The sequence below is a fragment of the Diceros bicornis genome, chromosome 24 (genome assembly GCF_020826845.1).
Source record: "Diceros bicornis minor isolate mBicDic1 chromosome 24, mDicBic1.mat.cur, whole genome shotgun sequence".
NCBI classification, from domain to species: domain Eukaryota; kingdom Metazoa; phylum Chordata; class Mammalia; order Perissodactyla; family Rhinocerotidae; genus Diceros; species Diceros bicornis.
The window spans coordinates 48,458,521-48,469,389 of record NC_080763.1 but is presented as its reverse complement, the minus strand read 5'-3'; positions in this window follow the sequence as shown (position 1 = coordinate 48,469,389).

The following is a 10,869-nucleotide window of genomic DNA, read 5'->3' as shown; positions in this document are numbered from 1 at the left end:
TGAGAGTTTTGAGAGGGGAGTGAAATTGTCTTATTTTAAAAGGATCGCGCTGGATGCCAGGTTGAGAATGGGCTCAAGGGTGGGTGGTGAGTGGTAAGCAGGCAGCATAGGCAGAAGTGGGGGACCAGCTTGGAGGCTCTTGCAGTGATCCAAGTAAGGGATGATGCCGCCATGGCCCGGGGTGGTAGCATTGGAGGTGGCAAGACTTGGTAAGATTCTGGAGATGTTTTGAAGGTAGAGTTGAAATAATTTCCTGGCAGACTGGGTATGATATGAGACAAAGAAGATTCCAGGATAACGCCAAGGTCTTGGCCTGAGCAATTGGAAAGATGGGAGGGCCCTTAAATGATATGAGGAAGGCTGTGGAGAAGTGGGGGTGGGGAGTGTATCCATTTCAATTACTGTTAGAACAAATTACTGCAAACATGGTGGTTTAAAACAGCCCGCATTTGTTCTCTTACAGTTCTGGAGGCCAGCAGTTTGAAATCAGTCTCACTGGCCTAAAGCCAAGGTGTCAGCAGGGCTGGTTCCTTCTGGAGAATCTGTGTCCTTGTCTTTTCTAGCTTCTGGAGGCAACCTGTGTTCTTTGGTTTATGACCCCTTCCTTGCATCTCTCCACCCACTCGCTTCTGTTGTCACCTCTGCTACTACCTTCTCTGACCTTCTTGCCTCCCTTTATAAGGACCTTGTGATTGCATTTAGGACCCACCTGGATAATCCAGGATCCTCTCCCCATCTCAAGATGTCTAAATTAATCACCTGCATGTCCTTTTTGCCATATAAGGTAACATCCACAGGTTCCGGGGATTAGGATGTGGTTATCGTTTGGAGGGCTGTTATTCAGCCTACCACAGAGAGTAAGAAAACAGGGGTTCTGTTTGGGACATATTAAGCCAAGATGCCTATTAGATATGCAAGTAGAGATGCTGAGAAGGCAGTTAGATAAAGGAATACAGTCATGCATTGCTTAATGATGGGGATATGTTCTGAAAAATGCGTCATTAGGTGATTTTGTTGTTGTGCGAACATCAAAAGTGTCCTTACACAAACCTAGATGGTATAGCCTGCTGCACACCGAGGCTACAGGGTATAGCCTATTGCTCCTGGGCTACAAACCTGTGCAGCATGTTACTGTACTGAATGCTGTAGGTAATTGTAACACAATGGTAAGTATTTGTGTATCTAAACATACAAAAGGTACAGTAAAAATAGGGTATAAAAGATAGTGGTACACCTGTATAGGGCTCTTACCATGCATGGAGCTTGCAGGAAGCTGCTCTGGGTGAGTCAGTGAGTGAGTGGGGAGTGAATGTGAAGGCCCAGGACATTACTGGACACTACTGTAGATTTTATAAACACTGTGCACTTAGGCTACTCTAAATTTATAAAAAATATTTTTCTTTCTTCAATAGTTAATTAACCTTAGCTTACTGTAATTTTTTTACTTTATAAACTTTTACTTTTTAAAACTTTTTTACTCTTGTTATAACACAGCTTAAAACCAAACACATTGTACAGCTGTGTAAAAATATTTTCTTTATATCCTTATTCTATAAGCTTTTTTCGATTTTTAAAATTTTTAAATTTTTTGTTACTTTTTAAACCTTTTCGTTAAAAGCTAATGCACAGGGGCCGGCCCTGTGGCTTAGTGGTTAAGTGCACACACTCTGCTGCTGGCAGCCTGGGTTCAGAACCCCGAGCACGCACCAATGCACCGCTCGTCCAGCCGTACTGAGGTGGCGTCCCACATATAGCAACTAGAAAGATGTGCAACTATGACATACAACTATCTACTGGGGCTTTGGGGAGAAAAAGGGGAAAAAAAGGAGGAGGACTGGCAATAGATGTTAGCTCAGAGCCGGTCTTCCTCAGCAAAAAGAGGAGGATTGGCATGGATGTTAGCTCAGGGCTGATCTTCCTCACCAAAAAAAAAAAAAAAATAGCTTAAACATTTGGGGAAAAAAAGCTAACGCACAAACACATATGTTAGCCTAGGCCTACACAGGGTCAGGATCATCAACATCACTGTCGTCTACCCCCACATCTTGTCCCACTAGAACTTCAGGGGCAATAACACATATGGAGCCATCATCTCCTATGATGACAATGCCTTCTTCTGGAATACCTCCTGAAGGACCTGCCTGACGCTGTTCTTGAGGAGGTGTCACTCTTTTCAAAAATGTGTCATGGTGGTTTGCTTGGTTTGTTTCTTTTTTTTCATCACAGATTTGCTTGTGAGCAGATAATGCACCATGAACATTCCTCTCTATTAATGAAAACCTTTTGGTGTTGGGGTCCATGTTTTCAAACTTTTTAAGGAGTTTGTTGAGGTCTGCAAAAGCTTCTGCTAAACCTTTCATTGTGAATTTTCTTGGGAGTTCTTTTTCTTCTCATGCAGTTCCTTTTCTCTTGCCTCTTTCTCAGCTCTTCATTCCTGTTCCAGTTCCAACAACTCCTCAGTCAATTCCTCAGGAACCACCTCTAGGAGTGCCTCGATTTCATCCTCATTCACACCCAGGTTAAAGTTGTTTGACATCTCAGCCACAGCCTTGTTGATTTTTGCAACCTCCTCATCCTTGGAAAATCCTTTGAAGTCATGGACCAAACTCTTGAGTGTCTTCTTGCAAATGCCATTCTTGAACTCCTTGGTGACATAATCCCAAGCCCAAACAATGTTCTTGGTGCAGTCATAGATGTTGTAATCCTCCCAGAAGTGCATCAGTGTCTCCCTCAGTTGCAGCAATAGCCTGGGAAAATGTCCTCTTTGGGTAGTAGGCCTTAAAAGCTGCTGTAACTCCTTGATCATTGATTGGATCAAAGAGATGGTGTTTGGAGGGAGAAACACCACTTTGATATTGTGTTGAAGATCACCAACAAAAGAAGGATGTCCAAGACGTTATCAACAATAAGCAAAATCTTGAAAAGTATGTTATTCTCCAAATAGTACTTCTCCATTTCATTGGCATAGCACTTCAGGAGGGCATCTTAGAAGAGGAGCTAGGTCATCCTTGACCTCTCATTGCTCCTGTAGTACACTGGCAGTGTGTGCTTACTGATATGATTGAAGGCCCTGGGGTTCTCACTGTGCCAGATCACAAAGTGTTTCAATATATAGCCTGTAACATTGCCCCCAAGCAAGACTGTTATCCTGTCCTTAAAAGCTTTGAAACCTGGCGTTGACCTGGCCTCCTTACGGATGAAAGTCCTTTCAGGCATCTGTTTCCACAATAAGGAGGTTTCACCCATATTGAATGTTTGCTCTACTAAGTAGTTTTCCTCCACAATCAGTTTATCCAGAGCTTCCAAAAATTCTTCAGCTGCCTTCACATCAGTATTCGCAGACTCATCACTCACTTTCACATTATGTAATGAATAATGATTCTTGAATCATTTAAACCACCCAGAGCTAACAGTAAATTCAATATAGTAGTCAGGTCCAGCCTTTTCTTTTAACATCACAAAGAAACTTTTTGCTTTGGCCATGATTTTCATGGCGCTGAGAGGGATACACTTCTGTGTCTGGTCTTCAATCCAGATCATTAGAAGATTCTCCAAGTCTGATACAGACCCTTCTCGAATTTTTGTTAGTCTCATTGTCTTCAATGAAGCAGATCCTTTAACAGCTTCCTTCACTTTGTTCTTGTTCTTCAAGATGATAGCCATGGTGGAAGGGGACACACCTGACTGGCGAGCAATAACCATCACTGATTTCCACCTTCGGAGTCCTTAATCTCTTTTAATTTTGTTTCTAGATTACTTGTTCGATGTGGTCTCTTACTGGCAACATTAGCAGTGGATTTTGTACACTTAGGGGCCGTGATGAACCAAACAACATGAGATTAAATCAAGCACAAGAGAAAAATGACACAATCGAGAGACGTGGTAAACACAAGATATGAGGCTACTGCCGGCATAAAAACAGTATGGCATACTGTTTTATAGTAAATTTTTTTTTAATAAGTAGAAAGAGTACACTCTAAAATAATGATAGGAAGCATAGTATATCCCAGCAGGTGCTCCAAAAAAAATAAGCATAATATAATAAACACATAAACTAGTAACATAGCCATTTATTATCACTAAGTGTTACGTACTGTACATAACTGTATGTGCTGTACTTTTATATGACTAACCTTGCAGTAGGTTTGTTTACACCAGCATCACCTCAAACATGAGTGAAGCATTTTGCTAGGACATTACGACAGCTATGACGTCAATAGATGATAGGAATTTTTCAGCTCCATTATAATCTTATGGGACCACTGTTGTATAAGTGGTTTGTTGTTGACCAAAACGTTGTTATTCAATGCATGACTGTACAGAGTTTCGGGGAGAGGTCCAGGCTGGAGATGTAAATGTGGGAGTCACGAGTGTGCAAACAGCATTTAAAGCCGTAAGACTGGATAAGATCATCTTGGGATCATCATTTCATCAAGTTGAAGGAATCTCCCAAAGACAGAGATAGAAACAAGGAGAGAAAAAATAAGAAAATCAAAAGACTAAACCAGGAAGTCCAACATCTGAATGTCAGGAATTGCACAAAGAAAAAAAAAAAAAAAAAAACAGAGAAAACAGAAGAAATAAAATTATCAAAGAAAATTTTATGAAAAACTCCCAGAACTGAAAGATATAGGTATCATGATGAAAAAAATCCTACCAAGTTACCAGCACAGTTAATGGATAAAAATCCACACCAGTGCACTTCATCTTGAAATTTTAAATCAATGAGGATAAAGATAAGACTCTAAAAGCTTCCAGAGAGAAAAAAGTAGGTCATCTTCAAAGGATGAGGTAGCTGAATAGCTTCCACAGCAACACTGGAAGCCAGATGACAATGGAATTAATGCCTTCAAAATTCTGATAGATGATGATTTCCAACCCAGAATTCTATACCCAGCCAAACTTTCAGTCAATTGTGAAAGCAGAATAAACACACTTTCAGAATGCAAGATCTTAAAAAATTTACCTCCTCTGCACCCTATCTCAAGAAGCTACTCAAAAATGTGCTTTGCCATGAAGAAGAGGCAAACTCAAGAAAGAGGAAGATAAAGGATCCAGGAAACAGATATTCCATGCAAGAGAGGGGGCAAGGAGAATTCCCAGGATAACAGCAAAGGAAAGTCCTAGGACAACAGCCATGCAGCAGACTGGAGAGCAGCCTGTCCAGATTGAGATGTATTAAGTCCTAGAAAAACAAAATATTATAGAGAAAAGAAAATATAATCATAACAGATATTTTTGCTACAATTAAACATATACGTTCCTTTAAAATCTTGCCTTCTATAAACCCATTCACTAAAAATAACAAGGCTTACAGAGAAAACATGGTTAGACATAGACTACTCAAAACCTATGGAACATTTTTAAGAAGTTGGGTTTATTGAGGTACAATTTATATACAGTAAAGTTTTTCCTTTTGAAGTGTATAATTTGATGAGTTTTGAAAAATGTAAATAGTGGTATAGCCACCAGCACTATCAAGATACAGACATTTCCATCAGCCCAAAAAGTTTCCTCATACCCCATTGCAGTCAGTTCCCCTCATCTTTCAGACTGATCTAGTTTCTGTCCCTATGACATTCCAGAACATTATATGAGTGGAATCATACAATATGTAGTCTTTTGACTCTGACTCCTTTCACTTAGCATAATGCTATTTTTAGATGTATCCATTTTGCTGTGTATATCCGTTAGTTTGTTCTCTTTTATTGCTGAAGTCATATTCCATTTTATAGATGTACTACATTCACCACTTGAATGAAGGGTGGGTTATTTCCAGTTTGGGGTTATTATGATTAAAGATGTTATGAACATTCACATAGAGGTCTTTGTGTGAACTTATATTTTCATTTTCTAGGGTAAAGGACTAGAAGTGGGACTGCTTCTCATTTTATATATATGTGCATGTGCACATGCACACACACACACACAATTTCATAAGAAAATACCAAACTGTTTTCCAAAAGAGCTGAACTATTGTGCATTCCCACCAGCAGTGTATGAGAGTTCCAGGTGCTCCACCTCCTCACCAACACTTGATATCATCAGTCGTATTCATTTTAGCCTTTATAGCAGGTATGTGATGGTATCTCATTGATGTTGACTAATGATGATTTTTTTCATGGCTTGTATGTCATCCATATCTCCACCAAAGTGTCTCTTCAAATTTTTGCTCATTTTTTAATTGGATTGTTTGTCTTATTATTGAGTTATAAGAGTTCTTTATATATTCTGGATATACATCCTTTATTAGGTTTGTGTTTTGCATCTTGGAACTTTGTAACCAGAGCCCTAATAAAAACAACAATGATACTAATAAAGATACAACACAGTCATTTTTCCTCTGGCATTAGCACCTAAAATCACAGCTGGTCTCTTCTTTGCAGGCTTACCTTCAGACTTCTTCCTCCCTGGAGATGTTGACCCTTGAAGACATTCACTTCTAAAAGAGACCAGTTTCATCCAGAAAAATATAATCTAGAGGTAGCTTTCTATATCGATCAAAAAACAAACAAAATGTTTAACAAACAAAATGTTTTAATATGAGGGAACGTCTTTGCAGCTTCCTCATCTACACACTCAGCTTCCCCAGAGAGACTGAATGTGGAGGAGAGTGGAGTGGTCCTACACTACACTATTCTTGCACTGAGGGAAGGCTTTTCTATGGAATTTTTCAGCTTACCTATTTTTTTAAGGTCTTCATATATTGCTAAGGCCCTCTTTTTAATTATTGCTATGCTGGCTCCTGATGGCTTCAAAATATTACTGCACTGGGAAAAATTGTGTATGAACAATTCAACTTCTAGGTTGTATTGACATCGTTTCCCCGCCCACTAGTCGCCTATGAGCTAATCTGCATTAATAAAACACGTGTTGCAGCAAAACAGTCTGTGCACAACTTGGCTCCGCAGTGAACAGTACTTACCTGGGCACAATGATGGAATCCTGAATATTGTTTAAACCAAAAATATGATATAACTTGGTTGTGAAAAGGGAAAAGACATGCTGGGAGAGGGCGAGTAAGATTGCTAAATTCTCATCTGCTGTAGTACGGAGCCAGTTGATAATATTGAGAATTGAAAAATCAAGAAATAATATAAGCATAATATTTACAAATATGAAAATAACACACACGCACAAAAACTGTAAAAGAATTGAAAGAGGTTGCCCCTGAGGCGTGTGACTCAGAGATGGACCTGCACCTGCTATTTTTCATCAGAAGCCTTTGCATACCATTTGTCTGGTTAAAAAACAAGTCCATGGATTATTTTGATAAGAATTAATTTTAAACATAAAGAAAGTTAGGTCTTTTGTCTAAACAGAACTATCTTTGTATGTTTGGGCTTTTGAACTGGAATTGGAATCAGGTCTTTCTGACTCCAATCACTAGGATAGGGGCCGGCCCCTCGGCGAAGCAGTTAAGTGCCCACGCTCCGCTGCGGCAGCCCAAGGGTTCGCAGGTTCGGATCCTGGGCGCACACTGACACACCGCTTGTCAAGCCATGCTGTGGCGGCGTCCCGTATAAAGTGGAGGAAGATGGGCATGGATGTTAGCTCAGGGCTGATCTTCCTCACACACACAAAAAATCACTATGATACATGTAGAGAACATTAGAAGCTGGTTTGGGAGGTGACAAGAAGTGAGGGCTGCGCTGTAACCTATGCCAGTGTGTGTGTGCGTGCGTGTGTAAATTCCCCTTCTAGCCCAGCCAGACCCATCTTTCAGGACCAGTGTTCTCCAGCCAGTTTCTCACATGGCCTTGACGAGTTCTTCACACCTCATTCAGCTGAACGGCCCTCCTTTCTCAGCCAGGCAGGCTAAGGGGGCTGAGTGACCTTCAGGGTCACTAGGAGGCATGTCCAGTGTCCTCCTGGTTCACTTGGAGGCATTTCCTGAGCTTGTCCAGAATCATCTCAGGCACCCCAGCACAAACTGTAGCATCCGTCACACCATCTCCACACACCAAGAGGGCCAGCCCCACCAGCCGCCTTCTTGGTTGTTGGCAAAAAGGACAGATCGCCCTGTTCCAGCCTGCATTCATGCCTGTGCGGAGGAGGCTGAGGTGGGCGAACAAGAGGGAGAAGCTGCTGCTGTTCAGCTCGTGGGGGTGTTTCAAGGTCAGACTGGCATGCCTGGGCGCCCGAAGCTGCAGATCAGCAGATAAGCGTGGTGGCTCCAGAAATCCTGGACCTTCCCAGCCTGGCAGCAGTGTCTCACCCAGTGCAGGGGAACAGCAAGTACTTACGTGGCATTCACTATGTGCCACAACCATCATTTTATGTACTCTAGACAAAAATCCTTGAGGTAGGCACTATTATCCCCATTTTACAGATGAGCACACTGAGGCACAGAAAGTTTGCCTAACTTGCCTCAAATTACACAGATCTAAGTGGCAGGTGGTCTAGCTCCACGGTCCAAGTAGGTACTATGTGAAAGCACATTTTGTTGACTTCTTGCTACAAAATATCCATTTAGTTATTGCAAAATGAATTCTAAGCTCATAAAACAATGTAAAGTATGTATAGAGTACAGGAGTTAGAGTCAGAAGAACTGGGTTTGAATCTTGGCCCTCCACCTGGGGAGGCCCATCTCCATGGACTGCACCCACAAGTTCCTGGCCCTCCAAATCCAGGGGGTTTGCACAGTGACGCGCCCTGGGGGGAGGTCAGGGAGTCCATCTCAGCTCCTCCAGGTGGGGGCCTTGGATAGGCTGTGTCACTTACTTGAATGGCATTGCTTCCAAGTCAAGCTTCCACTTGGTGACTCTCATCTTTCATTTGTGGTGCCCTCTCCTCCCTTCCCTCCAGCCCTGGGGGTGGTGACTGTCTCCTTGTGCAGGTCCTGGAGTCCTGCACTCTCCCTGTGGTTCCCTTACCCCCTCTTCCGTAAGCAGTCTCCCTTTGTAAATAACCCTCCTGGAATTTCCCTGATTTGCGGAAGCCATCTGTTTTCCCATGGGACCCTGACTGCTGTGACAGCACCATAAATAATGGTGGGAACTGGAAGCACCTGAAGTGTAGGAGAGCACAGGGGAGGGAGGGCAGGTGAGGGGACCCTGCACAGCGTCTGGGGGGGCTGAAGCAATCAGGGGAAAGAATGTTCGGAAAAACCCATTACAACAGAGTAGGGGAAGAGGATGCCTAGGGTAGGATGCTTGGAGAAGAACAAAAGAGCCAAGACTAATCTGAGTTATGGCACGACCTCCAACAAGCTCCCTGCGGGTAGGGACTGTGACCTTGAAGCCTCAAGTCTAGCACGGAGGACATAGCACAGGTCAGAAGCGAATCAATCAACAACGAATGAATCAATGAATGAATCAGTGAGTGTCCTGACCCAGCACAGGCCTCTCTCCTTCCCACAGGGGCCCCAGCGGATTCCAGGAGGAGGGGAGAAAACGGTTTGGGCCTCAGAAAAGGACCAGGGCTGTCTGTGTGCAGGTATGCAGACTCTCTCAAGGCGGGGGAGCCCCGCCCCTCGCAGGAGGCCCTTCCCCTCAAGGACCCCCTCTCCACGACGCCCCGCCCTCCCAGGATGTCCTGCCCACCCGGGGGCAGAGCCGGCGGCGTTGAGCTGGGAAGAGCGCTCCTGGCACCGCGGCAGCCGGGCTGGCATCTGCTCGGCCCCGGCTGGAGCCCCAACACCGTAGGTCCCCGCTCCATGGCCCTGGGCAAGTGGCGAGATCTCTCTGGGCTTCAGAGAACACCTGCCTCACGAGGTCCCCGCAGGGATGAGCCGACGCTGTGTGCTGAGCGCTGGTGTCCTCGGCATGCGGACCCCTCCCCCGTAGGCTGCACCCCCAGGGCGGGGACCCCGCAGCTGGGCACTCGCGGCGGCGACAGGCCTGTGTGGGAAGCAGAACCGACGGGTCGGCTCCCGAGACCCCGCCCTGAGGTCCCAAACTCCTTGCATGTGAAAGCCTGGCAGGAACGCCGTGTTCCGTGGCCTGGGGCGGTAGCTGCTGGGTTTCCACTTGTCTTTTCTTTGGTGGAGGCAGCCACGGCGTACGCGCTCCACGGGCATTATTAGGCGCCGACTCTCTGGCGGGCGCTGGGATCCAGGGGCTGACACAGCCCCGCAGGGCCGCGCACGCCCAATAAAACACGAAAAACAGATCGCTGGCTGTGTTCGTGCCAGGTTCTTCTTTTCTAACCTTGATGACAAAAGTATTACTTAATGCCCCAGAGGAGGGAATGGAACCACGACTGGTTCGCAGCCAACACTTGTGGAAACAGGTTTCCCGGGAACTGTGGGGGCGGAACATGAGCCTCTGTCCCCACTGAACCCACTACCACACTGGGGGGAATAGGGGGGCCACAGGGATTGCAGGGGTGGAGGGCTGCCAGTGGGCCCAGTGGGAGGGGTAGGACGTGGTCTGGGGCGGGTGGAGGTGGGGGGACTGTCTGGCAGGCAGAAGGGGGGCCTGAGGCTGGGGAGCAGGAGGCCCAAGCCCCCAGGGGTTTAACTACCCCCTGCCCTGCTCCCTGAGGGCTGTGGGGAGCCACTGAAGGGTCCCACTGGGGCAGTGGCAGGTCTGATTTCCGTTTTGGAAACACCCTTCTGGCCGTATTGGCGAGGTGAGTGTGGCTCTGTTTGGGGTGGGGCAGGAGAAACAGGGTGTGGTGGGAAGTGGTTAGGGGGTGGTGGGCAGAGAGGGGGTGAGGCCCAGGTGGTGCCAAATGTCTGGCTAGAGTGCTGGATGGATGGCAGGGTGGGGTGCTGGCTCAAGCTGGACAGAGGAAGCAGGATCCTGAAATGTGGCCCTGTCCAAGGATGGCATGGCAAAGCAGGACATCAGCACTGGACCTACCAGCGCCTGCTCACTAGGCATGCAGAGGGCTCTGTGAGCCCAGGCAGCCTGGTCTGCACCG